Source organism: Delphinus delphis, chromosome 3 (assembly GCF_949987515.2).
Source record: "Delphinus delphis chromosome 3, mDelDel1.2, whole genome shotgun sequence".
In the NCBI taxonomy this organism is placed as follows: Eukaryota; Metazoa; Chordata; class Mammalia; order Artiodactyla; family Delphinidae; genus Delphinus; species Delphinus delphis.
In genome coordinates, this window is record NC_082685.1 from 130,661,720 (window position 1) to 130,684,346 (window position 22,627).

General features: G+C 39.2%; 1 protein-coding gene across 1 annotated transcript in view; it reads right to left on the reverse strand.

Annotated features, from left to right (window-relative positions):
- Positions 1–22,627, reverse strand: part of MTREX (Mtr4 exosome RNA helicase) — a 136,842-nt gene that overhangs the window by 101,140 nt on the left and 13,075 nt on the right. The gene's annotated exons all lie outside the window — the stretch shown is intronic.

Genomic DNA, 22,627 nt, shown 5'->3' on the forward strand with positions numbered 1-22,627 from the left:
TAAATATATATTTGCCATAAAACCCAGCAATTACAGGTACTACCCAAGAGAAATAAAAACATGTCCACACACAGACTTGTACATGAATGTTTATATCAGAACTACTCACAATGGTCAAAAACACAAAACAACTCAAATGTCTATCAACTGAATAGGTAAATAAAATGTCAGGTATCCATAAAATGTAATACTACTTATAAATAAAAAGAAATGAACTAGTGATATATACAACATGAATGAACCTCAAAAATGTTATTCTAAACAGGGAAAAAAAAAACCCACAAAAGACTCCACATTACATGATTTCATTTACATGAAACTTCTAGAAAAGGCAAAACTGTTTAGACAAAGCTGATGAGTGTTTGCCTAGGGTTGGAGGTGGGAGTAGGTTGAAAGCAAACACACGTAACAAAACCGTATGTATGGAAGTGTAAAACTGGAGAGGGTTGCACAACTGTACAAATTTATTAAAACTCACTGAACTGTATACTTTAAATGGGTGAATTTAATAATATTTAAATTACATACTAATAAAGCTTTTAAAAAAGGCTTTGAATAAAATAAAAAAAACACCAGGGTCAGAAAACTACTCAATTACATAGATAATCTGGTACCAAAATGTTAACCCTAGCACCAGATTTATAAATAAAATATTACACTTGCTACAGTTACCAGCTAAAGCTGGAGTTTACCTTAAGTCCTTGAATCCCTAGGGGAAATCTTTATCTGAGATCCATGAACCACTCCCTGAAATTATAAAATATGGTATGTACATACAAATATATACCTCATCACATTTTTTATTGAGGTAAAATTCATACAACATAAAATTAACCATTTTAAAGTGTACAATTCAGTGGCATTTAGTACATTCACTATGTTGTGCAACCACCACCTCTACCTGATTCTGAAACATAATTCTCATCCTTCCAAAAACCCCATACCCATTAGGCAGTTACTTTTTGCTCCTCTCCTCTCAACATCCCCTGGCCTCCACCAATCTTTCTGTCTCTAGGAATTTACCTGAGATATTTCACATAAATGAAGTCATACGGGATATTTCACACAAATGGAATCACACCTACTGAGTCTGGCTTCTTTTACTCAGCATGTTTCTGAGGTTCACCCACACTGTAGCATGTATCAGTACTTCACTGCTGTTACAGCTGGGTAATATTTCATTGTACAGATAAACCAGATTTATTTATCTATTCATCAACTGATGGACTTCTGGGTTGTTTCTACCTTTTCACTACTGTGAATAGTGCTGCTATGAACATTCATGTATAAGTATCTGTGTATCTGTTTTCAATTCTTTGGAGTAGTATATCTAGGAGTGGAACTGCTGAGTCATATAGTAATTCTACATTTAACTTTTTGAATAAGTACCAGACTGGTTTCCACAGCAGTCCTCACCAGGTTTTCAAAGGTGTCTATAAACCTGGTGAATTTCTTAAACATCTCTTTATGTTCTCCTAACCCAGAGTATGAGAGCAGGTTTCAGCATATACATGAAAATTTCCCATACTGAAAATTAGTCTGCTTTTGTAGGAAAAATGAAAGCAAAGTTACACTAATGCCCAGAATCTTAATGACTATATATGTTGCCTTTAAATGGATAATGCACCAAACTACTGTACACTTTTCTAAGTGAGATAAAATAACTGAACTAAAAATAGTCAAACCTCTTCTATATTTGTGCCTTAGGAGGAAACTAACTTCTGACTTCAGCACCTTCTGAAAAGTGGACCAATAAAAGAATTAGTCCTACTCCACTGGATAGAACTAAGGCAGTACCTGACCATAATGTGTCTGAATCTCGGAAACAGATCAAGACTAATCTGCAATTGGCTGATGCCATTAGAATGAAAATCTAAGATCCAAAGCTTCACTTGTCTAACTCCCCTGCAAAGAGAAAAATTTTGAGTTACACCTAAGCCAAGGCCTGGAAAGACTAATATACAATAACTAGATAGGCCCTGACTATCCCAAAGGACAATATTCCAGAACTCATGAAATATATCCACCATTATTCCAAGGTAAAGGTAATGATGAATAGGGAGACTGGAGCCATTTTTAAGTTTCCTTCCTCTATGATCTTCTTTACTCTTTAGGTGGTCACTGTTAAGAATACCTAATTCAGGGCTTCCCTGGTGGTGCAGTGGTTGAGAATCTGCCTGCCAATGCAGGGGACATGGGTTTGAACCCTGGTCTGGGAAGATCCCACATGCCATGGAGCAACTAGGCCCGTGAGCCACAACTACTGAGCCTGCGCGTCTGGAGCCTGTGCTCCGCAACAGGAGAGGCCGCAATAGTGAGAGGCCCGTGCACCGCGATGAAGAGTGACCCCCGCTCGCCACAACTAGAGAAAACCCTCGCACAGAAACAAAGACCCAACATAGCCAAAAAAAAAAAAAAAAAAAAAAAAAGAATACCTAATTCAGCTGCTCAATAGGAAAGCTGTAATTTCTCCATAATGAAGAAATAAAATATATTATAAATTATTAATAGTTAACCTGCAAACTCAAATTGATTTTCGAAAAGATGCCAAGACTGAGGGGAAAAAAATAGTCTTTCAACAAATTCTGAGACAACTTGATATCCATATGCAAAACAATGAAGTTGGACCTACAAAAATAAAAAGCCCTCAAAATGGATCAAAGAACTAATATAATAGCTAAAATTACAAAACTCTTAGAAGAAAATATAGGTGTAAATCTTTGCGACCTTGATTAGGCAATGGTTTCTTATAAATGACACAAGCAACAAAAGAAAACAGATGAACTGCACTTCGTCAAATTAAAGACATCTGTACCTGAAAGAACACTCAAGAAAGTGAAAAGATGACCTACAGAATGAGAGAAAAATTTTGAAAATCATGTATCTGACAAGGAACTAGTATCAGAATACAAAACAACTATCAGAATTCAACAAGACAACCCAATGAACAAGTAAAAAAAGACTTAAGCAGACGTATCTCCAAAGACATAAAAAGGCCAAAGAGCACATTAAAAAATGTTCAGTATCATCAGTCATTAAGGAAGTGCAAATCAAAACCACAATGAGATATCACCTCACACCTGACAGAATGGCTATCATCAAAGAGGCAAGAAACAAGTGCTGGTGAGGATGAGGACAAAAGGGAACCCTTGTGCCCAAGTGCCCATCAAGAAATGAATGGATAAATAAGATGTGGTATATGCATATACAATGGAATATTACTAAACCATAAAAAATGAAATCTTGCCATTTGCAACAACACAGATGGACCTAGAGGGTACTATGCTAAATGAAATAAGTCAGACAGAGAAAGACAAATACTGTATGATTTCACTTGTATGTGGAATCTAAAAAACAAAACAAATGAACACACACAACAAAACAGAAACAGTTATAGAAACAGAAAACCAACAGGTAGTCACCAGAGGGGAGGGTGGTGAGGGGAGGAAAGAAATAGGTAAGGGAGATTAAGAGGTAAAAACTTCCAGTTGCAAAATAAATGAGTCATGGAAATGAAACATACAGTATGGGGAATACAGTCTAATAACTACGTAATATCTTTTTATGGTGACATACTGTAACCAGACTTATTGTGGTGACCATTTTGAAATGTATCGAATTATCAAATCACTATGCTGTGTAATAGGAACTAACATAGTGTTACAGGTCAATTACACTTCAAAATAAACAGAGAAAAAGAGATCAGATCTACAGTTACCACAAGTTGGGGTGGGGGTGGGGATTGGGATGAAGATGGTCAAAAGGTAGAAACTTCCAGTTATAAGTAATAGGGATGTAATGTACAATACAATAAATATAATTAACACTGCTGAAGATTACATTAAAAAGTTGTTAAAAGAGTAAATCCTAAGAGTTCTTTCTCATCACACAATAAACAATATTTCTTTAATTCTGTATCTATATGAAACGATGGATGTTCACCAAACTTATTATGATAATCATTTTATGATGCATGTAAGTCAAATCATTATGCTGCAAACCTTAAACTTACACTATGCTATATGTCAACTCTATCTCAATAAAACTGGAAAAAAAATAATAAACTTCACATGATCAGAATCTAGAAACAATGTACCTAATATAGGATTATACTAATACCCACAGAAACTTAATCTTGTCTAGAAATAAGTAACCTCATTGCTTTTTATCTTTCTGGAATTCTTTTCAGAAACCTAATTAGTTCACCTTTAAAAATGTTTTACATTATTCTAACTTGTATTATGCTGAAAATCCACATTAAAAAGTTTTTACTTAAAACAATCATAAAATAAATTTACTGTATAATCAATTTTAAAAAAAAGGTAGTAACAAGTGTTGGCAAGGATATGGAGAAATTGAAGCCCTCATAAAATGACGGTGGGAAAATAAAATGATGCAGCTGCTGTGGAAAACAGTTTGCTGGTTCCTCAAAAAGTTAAACATGGAATTCAACATGACCCAGTAATTCCATTCCTAGGTATATACTGAAGAGAAGTAAAACCATGTGTTCAAACAAAAACTTGTACATAATTGTTTCCAACAGCATCATTCATAATAGCCAAAGAACTGCAAATACTCATATATCCCATAAATTGATGAATGGATGAACAAAATGTGGTATATTAATACTACACAATTAATCAGCCATAAAATATTAATCAGTCATAAAATACAATTCAACCTGGATGTATACTACAACACGGATGAACCTTAAAATCATTATGCTTAGTGAAATAAAACAGAAAACAAAAGGTCACATACTGTATGATTCTATTTATACGAAGTGCCCAGAAAAGGTAAAGTCATACAGAAAGCAGACTGGGGGCTGAAAGGCACTGGGTCTAAGGAAATGCGGAATGACTGATTAATGTGTACATGGTTTCTTTTTGCCATGGTGAAGTTGTTTGCGAACTAGAGAGTAGTGACAGCAGCACACATGAAGGAAAAAAAGTTAACCCACAAAAGCCTATCTACAACAGATTGCATTAATCCCATCCATGTGAAAGAGCACAATCCACTTTCAGAATGGCCCAGTTCCTCTCAAACTTTAATGGACATATGAATCACCTGGTGATCTTGTTAAATGCAGATTATGATTCAGTAGTTTTGGGGTGGGTCCTGAGATTCTGCCTAATAAGTCTGTAGGTGATACTCATGTATCTGGTGCAGGACCATACTTTGAGTAGCAAGACTCCAGAACTGTGGTCTTTAAATACAGTTTAGAAGAAAAGATACCTATCAAAAAATTTAAAACACAAGCAATATATGTGTATTTATTTACAAAATTAGATAACTACTGTAGTAATAGAGAACACACATTAAAAATAATGTAGAAAATACTTACTTCCAGCACAGACTAACAAGGACTGGCTTTACCTATCCACCTGAAACAACTACAAAACATGACAAAATATATGAAACAATGATTTCAGACACTGAATAAAAGCACAGTAATCCTTGAGAAAGTGGAAGCAAACTAGGTAATTCCAGATTACTGTCCACAGAGTTTCCAAGTCACAGTTCCAGGATATGGAATCTGGAGGTTTCCCTAAGTTAAGCAGACAGAGGTGGGAGCCTGGGGAGGCCATGGCAGCTACACTGCAGTGGAAAATAACCAGAGAGGAGAGAGCTGGACAGAGGGAAAGCTCTGAACATCTGCTGAGCACTCCTGTGTTTTCAAGTAAGTAATAATCAGTGAAGAAGTGTTAGGAAACAACTGAAAGCCAGGGAGAAACCAACCAAATGAAGCAGAGCCAAAAATAACCAGATCTTCAAAGGGCTGGGAGTTGTTCAGGTTCCCATTGGTCATGGTGGAAAAATTCATAATTCACAAGATACTGGCTAGAATACCAAGAAATATATTAAATAGTGGAGAAAATTAGCCGTAGATTGTATGCTACTCTAGCCCTGCCTAAAATCATCATAAACACAAGCCCTGAAAGGATTACATTTTTTTCCAAGAAATTATACCCCAGAAAAAAGCTGAAGATGTTAATAGAAAGGGACATTCAAGATGGCAGAAGAGTAAGACGTGAAGAACACCTTCCTCCCCACAAATACATCAGATATACATCTACATGTGGAACAACTCCTACAGAAACCTACTGAACACTGGCAGACGACCTCAGACCTCCCAAAAGGCAAGAAACTCCCCACGGACCTGGGTAGGGCAAAAGAAAAAACAGAGACAAAAAGAATAGGGGGCTTCCCTGGTGGCGCACTGGTTGAGAGTCCGCCTGCCGATGCAGGGGACACGGGTTCGTGCCCTGGTCTGGGAGGATCCCACATGCCACGGAGCGGCTGGGCCCGTGAGCCGTGGCCGCTGAGCCTGCGCATCTGGTGCCTGTGCTCTGCAACAGGAGAGGCCACAACAGTGAGAGGCCCGCGTACCACAAAGAAAAAACAAAAAACAAAAAGAATAGGGACAGGACCTGCACTAGTGGGAGGGAGCTGTGAAGGAGGAAAAGTTTCCTCACACTAGGAGGCCCCTTCACTGGCAGAGACCGGGGGTGGATGGGGGGAGGTTTGGAGCCACAGAGGAGAGTGCAGCAACGGGTGCAGAGGGCAGCGGAGAGATTACTGAAGAGGATCAGTGCTGACCAGCACTCACCAGCCTGAGAGGCTTCTCTCCTCACCCGCTGGGGTGGACGGGGGCTGGGAGCTGAGGCTCTGGCATCAGAGGTCAGATCCCAGGGAGAGGACTGGGGTTGGCTGCGTGAACACAGCCTGAAGGGGGCTAGTGCGCCACAGCTAGCCGGGAGGGAGTCCAGGAAAAAGTCTGGAACTGCCGAAGAGGCAAGAGACTTTTTCTTGCCACTGTTTTGTGGTGTGCAAGGAAAGGGGATTCAAGGCACCGCCTAAACTAGATTCAGAGACAGGCGTGAGCCGTGGCTATCGGCACAGACCCTAGAAACGGGCATGAGACGCTAAGGCTGCTGCTGCTGCAGCCAGCAAGAAACCTGTGTGCAAGCACAGGTCACTATCCACACCTCACTCCCGAGAGCCTGTGCAGCCAACCACTGCCAGGGTCCCGTGATCCAGAGACAACTTCCCCGGGAGAACACACGGCGTGCCTCAGGCTAGTGCAACGTGATGCTGTCCTCTGCCGCCACAGGCTCGCCCCGCATTCCGTACCCCTCCCTCCCCTCGGCCTGAGCGAGCCAGAGCCCCTGATCAGCTGGTCATTTAACCCCCTCCTGTCTGAGTGGGAACAGACGCCCTCAGGCGACCAACACGCAGAGGCAGGGCCAATCCAAAGCTGAACCACAGGAGCTGTGCAAAAAAAGAAAAGAAAGGGAAATCTCTCCCAGCAGCCTCAGGAGCAGCGGATGAAACCTCCACAATCAACTTGATGTACCCTGCATCTGTGGAATACCTGAATAGACAAAGAATCATCCCAAATTGAGGCAGTAGACTTTGGGAGCAACGATATATATATTATTTTCCTTTTTCTCTTTTTGTGAGTGTGTACATGAATGCTTCTGTGGGTATTTTGTCTGTATAGCTTTGCTTTTATCATCTGTACTAGGGTTCTGTCTGCCCCCTTATTTTTCTTTTCTTTTAGTTTAGTTTTAGCGCTTTTTATCATTGGTGGATTTCTTTTTTGGTTTGGTTTCTCTCTTCTTTCCTTCTTTTGTTTTTTGTTACTTTTTTTTTTTTTGCGGTACGCAGGCCTCTCACCGCTGCGGCCCTTCCCGCTGCAGAGCACAGGCTCTGGAGGCGCAGCCTCAGCGGCCATGGCTCACGGGCCTAGCCGCTCCACAGTATGCAGGATCCTCCCAGACCGGGGCATGAACCTGCGTCCCCTGCATCGGCAAGCGGACTCCCAACCACTGCGCCACCAGGGAAGCCCTGTTTCTTGTTATTTTTTAATAATTATTTTTTATTTTAATAACTTTTTTTTTTTCTTACTTTCTTTCCTTTCTTCTCCCTTTTATTCTGAGCTGTGTAGATGATAGGATATTGGTACTCTGGCTGGCTGTCAGGCCAGTGCCTCTGAGGTGGGAGAGCCGAGTTCAGGAATTTGGTCCACCAGAGACCTCACAGCTCCACATCATATCAAAGGGCAAAAATCTCTCAGAGATCTCCACCTCAACGCCAAGAGCCAGCTCCACTCAAGGACCCAAACTACAGTGCTGGACACGATATGCCAAACAACTAGCAAGACAGGAACACAACCCCACCCACTAGCAGAAAGGATGCCTAAAATAATAAGGTCACAGACACCCCAAAACACACCAGCGGACATGGACCTGCCCACCAGAAAGACAAGATTCAGCCTCATCCAGCAGAAGACAGGCACTAGTCACCTCCACCAGGAAGCCTACACAACCCACTGAAGTAACCTTAGCCACTGGGGGCAGACACCAAAAACAATGGGAACTACGAACCTGCTGCCTAGGAAAAGGAAAGCCCAAACAAAGTAAGTTAACCAAAATGAGAACACAGAGAAACACACAGCAGATGAAGTAGCAAGGTAAAAACCCACCAGACCAAATAAATAAAAAAGAAACAGGCAATCTACCTGAAAAAGAATTCAGAGTAATGATAATAAAAATGATCCAAAATCTTGGAAATAGAATGGAGAAAATATAAGAAATGTTTAACAAGGACCTAGAAGAACAAAAGAGCAAACAAACAATGATGAACAACACAATAAATGAAATTTTAAAATTCTCTACAAGGAATCAACAGCAGAATAACTGAGGCAGAAGAACAGATAAGTGACCTGGAAGATAAAATAGTGGAAATAACTACTGCAGAGCAGAATAAAGAAAAAAGAATGAAAAGAATTGAGGACAGTCTCAGAGACCTGTGAGACAACATTAAACGCACCAACATTCGAATTACAGGCGGTCCCAGAAGAAGAAGAGAAAAAGAAAGGGACTGAGAAAATATTTGAAGAGATTATAGTTGAAAACTTCCCTAATATGGGAAAGGAAATAGTTAATCAAGTCCAGGAAGTGCAGAGAGCCCCATACAGGATAAATCCAAGGAGAAACACTCGAAGACACATATTAATCAAAGTATCAAAAATTAAATCAAAAGTAAAAATATAAAAAGCAGCAAGGGAAAAACAACAAAAAACACACAAGGGAATCCCCATAAGGTTAACAGCTGATTTTTCAGCAGAAACTCGGCAAGCCAGAAGGGAGTGGCAGGACATATTTAAAGTGATGAAAGGGAAAAACCTACAGCCAAGATTACCCTACCCAGCAAGGATCTCATTCAGATTAGACGAAGAAACTAAAACCTTTACAGACAAGCAAAAGCTAAGAGAATTCAGCACGACCAAACCAGCTTTACAACAAATGCTAAAGGAACTTCTCTAGGCAGGAAACACAAGAGAAGGAAAAGACCTACAATAACAAACCCCAAACAATTAAGAAAATGGTAATAGGAACATACATATTGATAGCTACCTTAAATGTAAATGGATTAAATGCTACAACCAAAAGACATAGACTGGCTGAATGGATACAAAAACAAGACCCGTACATATGCTGTCTACAAGAGACCCACTTCAGACTTAGGGACACCAACAGACTGAAAGTGAGGGGAAGGAAAAAGGTAGTCTAAGCAAATGGAAATCAAAAGGAAGCTGAAGTAGCGATGCTTATATCAGACAAAATAGACTTTAAAATAAAGAGTGTTACAAGATACAAAGAAGGACACTACATAATGATCAAGGGATCATTCCAATAAGAAGATATAAAATAGTAAATATGCACCCAACACAGGAGCACCTCAATACCTAAGGCCTCAATACCTAAGGCAAATACTAACAGCCATAAAAGGGGAAATCGACAGTAACACAATCACAGTAGGGGACTTTAACACCCCACTTTCACCACTGGGCAGATCATCCAAAATGAAAATAAATAAGGAAACACAAGCTTTAAATGATACATTAAACAAGATGGACATAATTGACATTTATAGGACATTCCATTCAAAAACAACAGAATACACTTTCTTCTCAAGTGCTTATGGAACATTCTCCAGGATAGATCATATATTGGGTCACAAATCAAGCGTCGGTATATTTAAGAAAATTGAATCATTTCAAGTATCTTTTCCGACCACAAAGCTATGAGACTAGATATCAATTACAGGAAAATATCTGTAACAAATACAAACACATGGAGGCTAAACAATACAGTAGTTAATAACCAAGACATCACTGAAGAAATCAAATAGAAAATCAAAAAAACCTAGAAACAAATGACAATTAAAACACAATGACCCAAAACCTATGGGAAGTGGCAAAAGCAGGTCTAAGAGGGAAGATTATAGCAATATAATCCTACCTGAAGAAACTAGAAACATCTCAAATAAACAACCTTACACCTAAAGCAATTAGAGAAAGAAGAACAGAAAAACCCCAAAGTTAGCAGAAGGAAAAAAATCATAAAGATCAGTTCAGAAGTACATGAAATAAGAATGAAGGAAACAATAGCAAAGATCAATAAAACTAAAAGCTGGTTCTTTGAGAAGATAAACAAAATTGATAAACCATTAGCCAGACTCATCAAGAAAAAAAGGGAGGAAAAATCAAATCAATAAAATTAGAAATGAAAAAGGAGAAGTAACAACTGACAATGTAGAAATACAAAGGATCATGAGAAATTACTACGAGCAACTACATGCCAGTAAAATGGACAACCTGGAAAACATGGACAAATTCTTAGAAAAGCACAACCTTCTGAGACTGAACCCAGAAGAAATAGAAAATATAAACAGACCAATCACAAGCACTGAAATTGAAACTGTGATTAAAAATCTTCCAGTAAACAAAAGCCTACGACCAGATAGCTTCACAGGCAAATTCTATCAAACATTTAGAGAAGAGCTAATACCTATTCTCCACAAACTCTTCTAAAACATAGCAGAGGCATGAACACTCCACAACTTGTTCTACGAGGGCACCATCACCCTGATACCAAAACCAGACAAAGATGTCACAAAGAAAGAAAACTACAGGCCAATATCACTGATGAACACAGATGCAAAAATCCTCAACAAAATACTAGCAAACACAATCCAACAGCACATTAAAAGGATCATGCACCATGATCAAGTGGGATTTATCCGAGGAATGCAAGGATTTTTCAATATACGGAAATCAATCAATGTGATAAACCATACTGACAAACGGAAGAATAAAAACCATATGATCACCTCAATAGACGCAGAAAAAGCTTCTGACAAAATTCAACACCGATTTATGATAAAAACCCTCCAGAAAGTAGGCACAGAGGGAACTGATCTCAACATAATAAAGGCCATATATGACAAACCCACAGCCAATATCGTCCTAAATGGCGAAAAACTGAAGCCATTTCCACTAAGATCAGAAACAAGACAAGGGTGCCCACTCTCACCACTATAAAAGGAATCCAAAAAAATAAGAATCCAAGAAATAAAAGGAATACAAATCAGAAAAGAAGAAGTAAAGCTGTCACTGTTTGCAGATGACATGATGCTACACATAGAGAATCCTAAAGATGCCACCAGAAAACTACTAGAGCTAATCAATGAATTTGGTAAAGTAGCAGGATACAAAATTAATGCACAGAAATCTCTGGAATTCCTATATAATAGTGATGAAAAATCTGAAAGAGAAATTAAGGAAACACTCCCATTTACCACTGCAACAAAAAGAATAAAACACTTAGGAGTAAACCTACCTAAGGAAACAAAATACCTGTATACAGAAAACTATAAGGCACTGATGAAAGAAATTAAACATGATACAAACAGATGGAGAGATATACCATGTTCTTAGATTGGAAGAATCAACATCGTGAAAATGACTCTACTACCCAAAGCAATCTACAGATTCAAAGCATTCCCTATCAAACTACCACTGGCATTTTTCCACAGAACTAGAACAAAAAATTTCACAATTTGTATGGAAACAGTGAAGACCCCGAATACCCAAATCAATCTTGAGAATGAAAAACGGAGCTGGAGGCATCAGGCTCCCTGACTTCAGACTATACTACAAAGCTACGGTAATCAAGACAGTATGGTACTGACACAAAAAAAGAAATATACATCTATGGAACAGGACAGAAAGCCCAGAGATAAACCCACACACATATGGTCACCTTATTTTTGATAAAGGAGGCAAGAATATACAATGGAGAAAAGACAACCTCTTCAATAAGTGGTGCTGGGAAAACTGGACAGCTTCATGTAAAAGAATGAAAGTAGAACACTCCCTAACACCATACATAACAATAAATTCAAAATGGATTAAAGACCTAAATGTAAGGCGAGACACTATAAAACTCTTAGAGGCAAACATAGGCAGAACACTCTATGACATAAATCACAGCAAGATCCTTTTTGACCCACCTCCCAGAGAAATGGAAATTAAAACAACAAAAAAACGGGACCTAATGAAACTTAAAATCTTTTGCACAGCAAAGGAAACCACCAACAAGACGAAAAGACAACCCTCAGAATGGGAGAAAATATTGGCAAACAAAGCAACTGACAAAGGATTAATCTCCAAAATTTACAAGCAGTTCATGCAGTTCAGTATCAAAAAAACAAACAACCCAATCCAAAAATGGGCAGAAGACCTAAACAGACATTTCTCCCAAGATATACACATTTGCCAACAAACACCTGAAAGGATGCTCAATGTCACTAATCATTAGAGAAATGCAAATCAAAACTACAATGAGGTATCACCTCACGCCAGTCAGAATGGCCATCATCAAAAAATCTACAGACAATAAATGCTGGAGAGGGTGTGGAGAAAAGCGAACCCTCTTGCACTGTTGGTGGGAATGTAAATTGATATAGCCACTAAGGAGAACAGTATGGAGGTTCCTTACAAAAGTAAAAACAGAACTACCATACAACCCAGCAATCCCACTACTGGGCATATACCCTGAGAAAACCATAATTCAAAAAGAGTTGTACCACAATGTTCATTGCAGCACTATTTACGAAAGCAAGGACATGGAAGCAAGCTAAGAGTCCATCGACAGATGAATGGATAAAGAAGATGTGGCACATATATACAATGGAATATTACTCAGCCATAAAAAGAAACTATATTGAGTTATTTGTAATGAAGTGGATGGACCTAGAGTCTGTCATACAGAGTGAAATAACTCTGAAAGAGAAAACCAAATACCGTATGCTAACACATATATATGGAATCTACAAAAAAAAACAAAAATGCTTCTAAAGAACCTAGGGACAGGACAGGAATAAAGATGCAGATGCAAAGAATGGATCTGAGGACATGGGGAGGGGAAAGGGTAAGCTGGGACAAAGTGAGAGAGTGGCATGGACATATATACACTACGAAATATAAAACACATAGCTAGTGGGAAGCAGCCACATAGCACAGGGAGATCAGCCTGGTGCTTTGTGACCTAGAGAGGTAGGATAGGGAGGATGGGAGGGAGATGCAAGAGGGAAGAGATATAGGGATATATGTATAGCTGATTCACTTTGTTATAAAGCAGAAACTAACAAACCACTGTAAATCAATTATACTCCAATAAAGATGTTTTAAAAAAAAGGTTTGTTAATAGAAATGCAAAAATATTCATCACCCAAGGAGGAAAAATTCACAATCTCCTGGCAGGCATTAAAAAATAATCAGGTAAGCAGAGAACGAGGCAAATAGAACCTATGAGTAAAAATAAATAAATAAAAAGCATCCAAAAATGAGACAGAAAATATAAAATAGTAAACAAGGATACTGAAAGTTACTATAGTATAACTATATTCTATATATTGAAGAAAATTGAAAAAAGATAAATCAGCATGTTTGGGGGGGGGGGGACAAGGGGAAGATGGCGGAAGAGTAAGACACAGAGATCACCTTCCTCCCCACAGATACACCAGAAACACATCTACACGTGTAACAACTCCTACAGAACACCTACTGAACGCTGGCAGAAGACCTCAGACCTCCTAAAAGGCAAGAAACTCCCCACGTACCTGGGTAGGGCAAAAGAAAAAGAATAAACAGAGACAAAAGGATAGGGACGGGACCTGCACCAGTGGGAGGAAGCCGTAAAGGAGGAAAGGTTTCCACACACTATGAAGCCCCTTCGCGGGCGGAGACTACGGGTGGCAGAGGGGGAAAGCTTTGGAGCCGCGGAGGAGAGCACAGCAACAGGGGTGCGGAGGGCAAAGCGGAGACATTCCCTCACAGAGGATCAGTGCTGACCAGCACTCACCAGCCCCAGAGGCTTATCTGCTCAACCGCCGGTGCGGGCAGGGCTGGGAGCTGAGGCTCAGGCTTCGGTCAGAGCGCAGGGAGAGGACTGGAGTTGGTGGCGTGAACACAGCCTGCAGGGAGTTAGTGCAGCACGGCTAGCCGGGACGGAATCCGGGGAAAAGTTTGAACCTGCTTAAGAGGCAAGAGACTTTTTCTTCCCTGTTTCCTGGTGCGCGAGGAGAGGGGATTAAGAGCGCTGCTTAAAGTAGCTCCAGAAACGGGTGCGAGCTGCGGCTAAAAGCGCGGATCCCAGAGACGGGCATGAGACGCTTAAGGCTGTTGCTGCCGCCACCAAGAAGCCTGTGTGCGAGCACAGGTCACTATCCATGCCCCCCTTCCGGGGAGCCTGTGCAGCCTCCCACTGCCAGGGTCCTGGGATGCAGGGACAACGTCCCCGGGAGAATGCACGGCGCGCCTCAGGCTGGTGCAACGTCATCTGCCGTCACAGGCCCGCCTCACACTCCGTGCCCCTCCCCCGACCCCTTCCGGGCCTGAGTGAACCAGAGTCCCTGAAGCAGCTGCTCCTTTAACCCCATCCTGTCTGAGCGAAAAACAGACAGGCCACCTACATGCAGAGGCGGGGCGAAATCCAAAGCTGAGCCCCTGGGAGCTGTGAGAACAAAGAAGAGAAAGGGAAATCTCTTCCAGCAGCCTCAGAAGCAGCGGATTAAAGCTCCACAATCAACTTGATGTACCCTGCATCTGTGGAATACATGAAGAGACAACAAATCATCCCAAATTGAGGAGGTGGACTTTGAGAGCAAGATTTATGATTTTTTTCCTCTTTTTCTCTTTTTGTGTGTGTATGTGTATGCTTCTGTGTGACATTTTGTCTGTATAGCTTTGCTTCCACCATTTGTCTTAGGGTTCTATCTGTCCGTTTTTTTTGTTTGTTTGTTTTTTCTTAATAAATATATTTTATTTTAATAACTTTATTATATTTTATCTTACTTTATTTTACTTTTTCTTTCTTTTCCTTCATTCCTCGCTCCCTCCCCCCTTTCTTTCTTTCTTTCTCTCTCTCCTCCCTTCCTTCCTTCCTTCCCTTTCTCTCTCTCTCTCTCTTCTCTCTCTTTCTTTCTTTCTACTAATTCTTTCTTTCTACTTTTTCTCCCTTTTATTCTGAGCCGTGTGGATGAGAGGCTCTTGGTGCTGCAACCAGGAGTCAGCGCTGTGCCTCTGAGGTGGGAGAGCCAACTTCAGGACAGTGGTCCACAAGAGACCTCCCAGCTCCACATAATATCAAACAGCGAAAATCTCCCAGAGATCTCCATATCAACACCAGCACGCAGCTTCACTCAACGACCAGCAAGCTACAGTGCTGGACACCCTATGCCAAACAACTAACAAGACAGGATCACAACCCCACCCATTAGCAGAAAGGCTGCCTAATATAATAATAAGTCCACAGACACCCCAAAACACACCACCAGACGTGGACCTGCCCACCAGAAAGACAAGATCCAGCCTCATCCACCAGAACACAGACACTAGTCCCCTCCAACAGGAAGCCTACAGAACCTACTGAACCAACCTGAGCCACTGGGGACAGACACCAAAAACAACAGGAACTACAAACCTGCATCCTGCAAAAAGGAGACACCAAACACAGTAAGATAAGCAAAATGAGAAGACAGAAAAACACACAGCAGATGAAGGAGCAAGATAAAAACCCACCAGACCAAACAAATGAAGAGGAAATAGGCAGTTTACCTGAAAAAGAATTCACAATAATGATAGTAAAGATGATCCAAAATCTTGGAAACAGAACAGACAAAATGCAAGAAACATTTAACAAGGACCTAAAAGAACTAAAGATGAAACAAACAACGATGAACAACACAATAAATGAAATTGAAAATACTCTAGAAGGGATCAATAGTAGAATAACTGAGGCAGAAGAACGGATAAGTGACCTGGAAGATAAAATAGTGGAAATAAGTACTGCAGAGCAGAATAAAGAAAAAAGAATGAAAAGTACTAAGGACAGACTCAGAGACCTCTGGGACAACATTAAACGCACCAACATTCGAATAATAGGGGTTCCAGAAGAAGAAGATTGAAAATGAAAGGGACTGAGAAAATACTTGAAGAGATTATAGTTGAAAACTTTCCAAGGAAATAGTTAATCAAGTCCAGGAAGCACAGAGATTCCAATACAGGATAAATCCAAGGAGAAACACTCTAAGACACATATTAATCAAACTGTCAAAAATTAAATACAAAGAAAACATATCAAAAGCAGCAAGGGAAAAACAACAAAAAACATACAAGGGAATCCCCGTAAGGTTAGCAGCTGATCTTTCAGCAGAAACTCTGCAAGCCAGAAGGGACTGGCAGGACATATTTAAAGTGATGAAGGAGAAAAACCTGCGACCAAGATTACTCCAGGGATCTCATTCAGATTTGATGGAGAAATTAAACCTTTACAGACAAGCAAAAGCTGAGAGAGTTCAGCACCAACAAACCAGGTTTACAACAAATACTAAAGGAACTTCTCTAGGCAAGAAACAGAAGAGAAGGAAAAGACCTACAATAATGAACCCAAAACAATTAAGAAACTGGGAATAGGAGCATACATATCGATAATTACCTTAAGTGTATATGGACTAAATGCTCACACCAAAAGACACAGAATGGCTGAATGGATACAAAAACGAGACCCATATATACGCTATCTACAAGAGCCCCACTTCAGACCTAGAGACACATACAGATTGAAAGTAAGGGGATGGAAAAAGATATTCCATGCAAATGGAAACCAAAAGAAAGCTGGAGTAGCAATTCTCATATCAGACAAAATAGACTTTAAAATAAGGACTATTAAAAGAGACAAAGAAGGACACTACATAATGATCAAGGGATCCATCCAAGAAAAAGATATAACACTTATAAATATTTATGCACCCATCATAGGAGCACCTCAATACATAAGGCAAATACTAACAGCCATAAAACGGGAAATCGACAGTAACGCATTCATAGTAGGAGACTTTAACACACCACTTTCACCAATGGACACATCATCCAAAATGAAAATAAATAAGGAAACACAAGCTTTAAATGATACATTAAACAAGATGGACTTAATTGATATTCATAGGACACTCCATCCAAAAACAACAGAATACACATTTTTCTCAAGTGCTCATGGAACATCCTCCAGGATAGATTATATCTTGAGTCACAAATCAAGCCTTGGTAAATTTAAGAAAATTGAAATTGTATCAACTATCTTTTCCGACCACAACACTATGAGACCAGATAGCAATTACAGGAAAGATCTGTAAAAAATACAAACACATGAAGGCTAAACAATACACTACTTAATAACTAAGTGATCACTGAAGAAATCAAAGAGGAAATCAAAAAATACCTAGAATCAAATGACAATGGAGACACGACGACCCAAAACCTATGGGATGCTGCAAAAGCAGTTCTAAGAGGGAAGTTTATAGCAATACAAGCCCACCTTAAGAAACAGGAAACATCTCGAATAAACAACCTAACCTTGCACCTAAAGCAATTAGAGAAAGAAGAACAAAAAAACCCCGAAGTTAGCAGAAGGAAAGAAATCATAACAATCAGATCAGAAATAAATGAAAAAGAAATGAAGGAAACAATAGCAAAGATCAATAAAACTAAAAGCTGGTTCTTTGAGAAGATAAGCAAAATAGATAAAACATTAGCCAGACTCATCAGGAAAAAAGGGAGAAGACTCAAATCAATAGAATTAGAAATGAAAAAGGAGAAGTAACAACTGACACTGCAGAAATACGAAAGATCATGAGAGATTACTACAAGCAACTCTATGCCAATAAAATGGACGATCTCGAAGAATTGGACAAATTCTTAGAAATGCACAACCTGCCAAGACTGAATCAGGAAGAAATAGAAAATATGAACAGACCAATCACAAGCACTGAAATTGAAACTGTGATTAAAAATCTTCCAACAAACAAAAGCCCAGGACCAGATGGCTTCACAGGCGAATTCTATCAAACATTTAGAGAAGAGCTAACACCTATCCTTCTCAAACTCTTCCAAAATATAGCAGAGGGAGGAACACTCCCAAATTCATTCTACAAGGCCACCATCACCTTGATACCAAAACCAGACAAGGATGTCACAATGAAAGAAAACTACAGGCCAATATCACTGATGAACACAGATGCAAAAATCCTCAACAAAATACTAGCAAACAGAATCCAACAGCACATTAAAAGGATCATACACCATGATCAAGTGGGATTTTTTCCAGGAATGCAAGGATTCTTCAATATATGCAAATCAATGAATGTGATAAACCATACTAAGAAATAGAAGGAGAAAAACCATATCATCATCTCAACAGATGCAGAGAAAGCTTTTGACAAAATTCAACACCCATTTACGATAAAAACCCTGCAGAAAGTAGGCATAGAGGGAACTTTCCTCAACATAATAGAGGCCATATATGACAAACCCACAGCCTACATCATCCTCAATGGTGAAAAACTGAAAGCATTTCCACTAAGATCAGGAACAAGACAAGGTTGCCCACTCTCACCACTCTTATTCAACACGGTTTTGGAAGTTTTAGCCACAGCAATCAGAGGAAAAGGAAATAAAAGGAATCCAAATCGGAAAAGAAGAAGTAAAGCTGTCACTGTTTGCAGGTCACATGACACTATACATAGAGAATCCTAAAGATGCTACCAGAAAACTACTAGAGCTAATCAATGAATTTGGTAAAGTAGCAGGATACAAAATTAATGCAGAGAAATCTCTGGCATTCCTATACACTAATGATGAAAAATCTGAAAGTGAAATCAAGAAAACACTCCCATTTACCATTGCAACAAGAATCAAACATCTAGGAATAAACCTACCCAAGGAGACAAAAGACCTGTATGAAGAAAATTATAAGACACTGATGAAAGAAATTAAGGATGATACAAAGAGATGGAGAGGTATACCATGTTCTTGGATTGGAAGAATCAACATTGTGAAAATGATTCTACTACCCAAATCAAGCTACATATTCAATGCAATCCCTATCAAACTACCACTGGCATTTTTCACAGAACTAGAACAAAAAATTGCACAATTTGTTTGGAAACACAAAAGACCCCGAATAGCCAAAGCAATCTTGAGAACGAAAAACGGAGCTGGAGGAATCAGGCTCCCTGACTTCACACTATACTACAAAGCTACAGTAATCAAGACCGTATGGTACTGGCACAGAAACAGAAATATAGATCAATGGAACAGGATAGAAAGCCCAGAGATAAACCCCTGCACATATGGTCACCTTATGTTTGATAAAGGAGGCAGGAATGTACAGTGGAGAAAGGACAGCCTCTTCAGTAAGTGGTGCTGGGAAAACTGGACAGGTACGTGCAAAAGTATGAGATTACATCACTCCCTAACACCATACGCAAAAATAAGCTCAAAATGGATTAAAGACCTATTTAAGGCCAGAAACTGTCAAACTCTTAGAGGAAAACATAGGCAGAACACTCTATGACATAAATCACAGCAAGATCCTTTTTGACCCACCTCCTAGAGAAATGGAAATAAAAACAAAAATAAACAAATGGGATCTAATGAAACTGCAAAGCTTTTGCACAGAAAGGAAAACATAAACAAGATGAAAAGCCAATCGTCAGAATGGGAGAAAATATTTGCAAATGAAGTAACTGACAAAGGATTCATCTCCAAAATTTACAAGCAGCTCATGCAGCTCAGTAACAAAAAAACAAACAAATAACCCAATCCAAAAATGGGCAGAAGACCTAAATACATTTCTCAAAAGAAAATATACAGACTGCCAACAAACACACGAAAGAATGCTCAACATCATTAATCATTAGAGAAATGCAAATCAAAACTTGAATGAGACACCATCTCACACCAGTCAGAATGGCCATCACCAAACACTCTAGAAACAATAAATGCTGGAGAGGGTGTGGAGAAAAGGGAACACTCTTGCACTGCTGGTGGGAATGTGAATTGGTACAGCCACTATGGACAACAGTATGGAGGTTCCTTAAAAAACTACAAATAGAACTACCATATGACCCAGCAATCCCACTACTGGGCATATACCCTGAGAAAACTGTAATTCAAAAAGAGTCACGTACCAAAATGTTCATTGCAGCTGTATTTACAATAGCCCGGAGATGGAAATAACCTAAGTGCCCATCATTGGATGAATAGATAAAGAAGATGTGGCTCATATATACAATGGAATATTACTCAGCCATAAAAAAAAACGAATTGAGCTATTTGTAGTGAGGTGGATAGACCTAGAGTCTGTCATACAGAGTGAAGTAAATCAGAAAGAGAAAGACAAATACTGTATGTTAACACATACATATGGAATTTAAGAAAAAAAAAATGTCATGAAGAACCTAGGGGTAAGACGGGAATAAGGACACAGACCTACTAGAGAACGGACTTGAGGATATGGGGAGGGGGAAGGGTGAGCTGTGACAAAGCGAGAGAGAGGCACGGACATATATACACTACCAAACGTAAGGTAGATAGCTAGTGGGAAGCAGCCGCATAGCACAGGGAGATCAGTTCGGTGCTTTGTGACCACCTGGAGGGGTGGGATAGGGAGGGTGGGAGGGAGGGAGACGCAAGAGGGAAGACATATGGGAACATATGTATATGTATAACTGATTCACTTTGTTATAAAGCAGAAACTAACACACCATTGTAAAGCAATTATACACCAATAAAGATGTTAAAAAAAAAAAGATGTAAAAAAACAAACAAAAAAACCCAGCATGTTTGGAAGAAATATGGAAAATATTAAAAGACCCAAACCAAACTTTCAGCGATAAAAAAATCTAAATCTAAGATGAAATAAACTGGGTAGGATTAATAGCATATTTGACATTGCAGATAAAAAGATGAATAAACTTAAAGCCATTTAAGAGAAGCTGTCCAAAATGAAACACAGAGAATAAACACCAAAAAACAATAATAAATAAGAGTATCACTAGGCTCTGAGACAACTTAAAGTCTCCTGATATAAGTTTAACCGAAGTCCTCAGAGTACTAGGAGAAGAGGGACTATTTGACATAAAAAATGGCTGAAATTTTTCCAAATCTGATGAAAACTAATAAACCCATGATTTGAGAAGCCCAATAAATTCAAGCATAAGAAACATGAAAATAATTATGTAAAGTCACATCATAATTAAACTGCCAAAAGTCAGTGATGAAATTAAAAAACAGCCAAACATCCCATCAGAGCCGTATGCAAAGCAGCAGGAAAATACTGACCTATAACGAAGGGAAAAGTCAATTAACTGAAACAGATCAGGGAGTAACACAAATGAAAGTAATAGTCACAAAAACATTTAAACAGTTTTTAAACTGTATTCTGTATGCTCAAAAAGCTGGAGGAAAGTTAAGTAGACACATGGAAAACAAACACACAAAAATGAACTTCTAGCAAAGAAAACTATAATATCTGAGATGAAAAAATGCACTGAATAGGATTAAGGACAGATTAGATAATAAGAAGCAAAGATTAATGAATCTGAAGATAGAGCATTAGAAAAGACCTGAAATGAAATGCACAAAAAATGAACATAGCATTAGTGAATCACGATACGCATTCATGACTGAAGAGAAATTTACAGCACTAAATGTCTGTATTAGAAAAAGGTCTGAAATCAATGACCTCACCTTTCCTCCTTTAAAAAACTAGAAAAAGAATAGCAAATGAAGCCCAAAGTAGAAGAAATGAAATAAAGGTAAGAGTCTAAATTTACTTAAAGAAATGAAATAGAAAAAATTTAAACTTTTAAAGAGTATGGTAAGAAACAGTTATTTTAAAATTTCATTTTAAAACTAGAATGTGAGCAAGAGAAGAAAGGAACAGACAAACTACAAAACAGCCAGAAAACAATTAACAAAATGGCAGTAAGTACACACCTATCAATAATAAAATGTAAATAGACGAATTCTCCAATTAAAAGACAGAGTGGCTGAATGGATAAAAAAACAACTTGCAGCTATATGCTGCCTACAGGAGACTCACTTCAGATATAAGGACACACAGACTGAAAGTGAAGGGATGGAAAAAGATATGCCATGCAAGTGGAAACCAAAAGAAAGTTGTGGTAGCTACACTTATGTAAAATAAAATAGACTTTAAAACTAAGACTGTAAGGACCTCCTTGGTGGTCCAGTGGTTAAGAATCCGTCTGCCAGTGCAGCGGACACGGGTTTGAGCCCTGGTCTGGGAAGATCCCACATGCCGCGGAGCAACTAAGCCCATGCGCCACAACTACTGAGTCTGCGCTCTAGAGCTGATGAGCCACAACTACTGCAGCCCGGGCACCTAGAGACTGTGCTCTGCAACAAGAG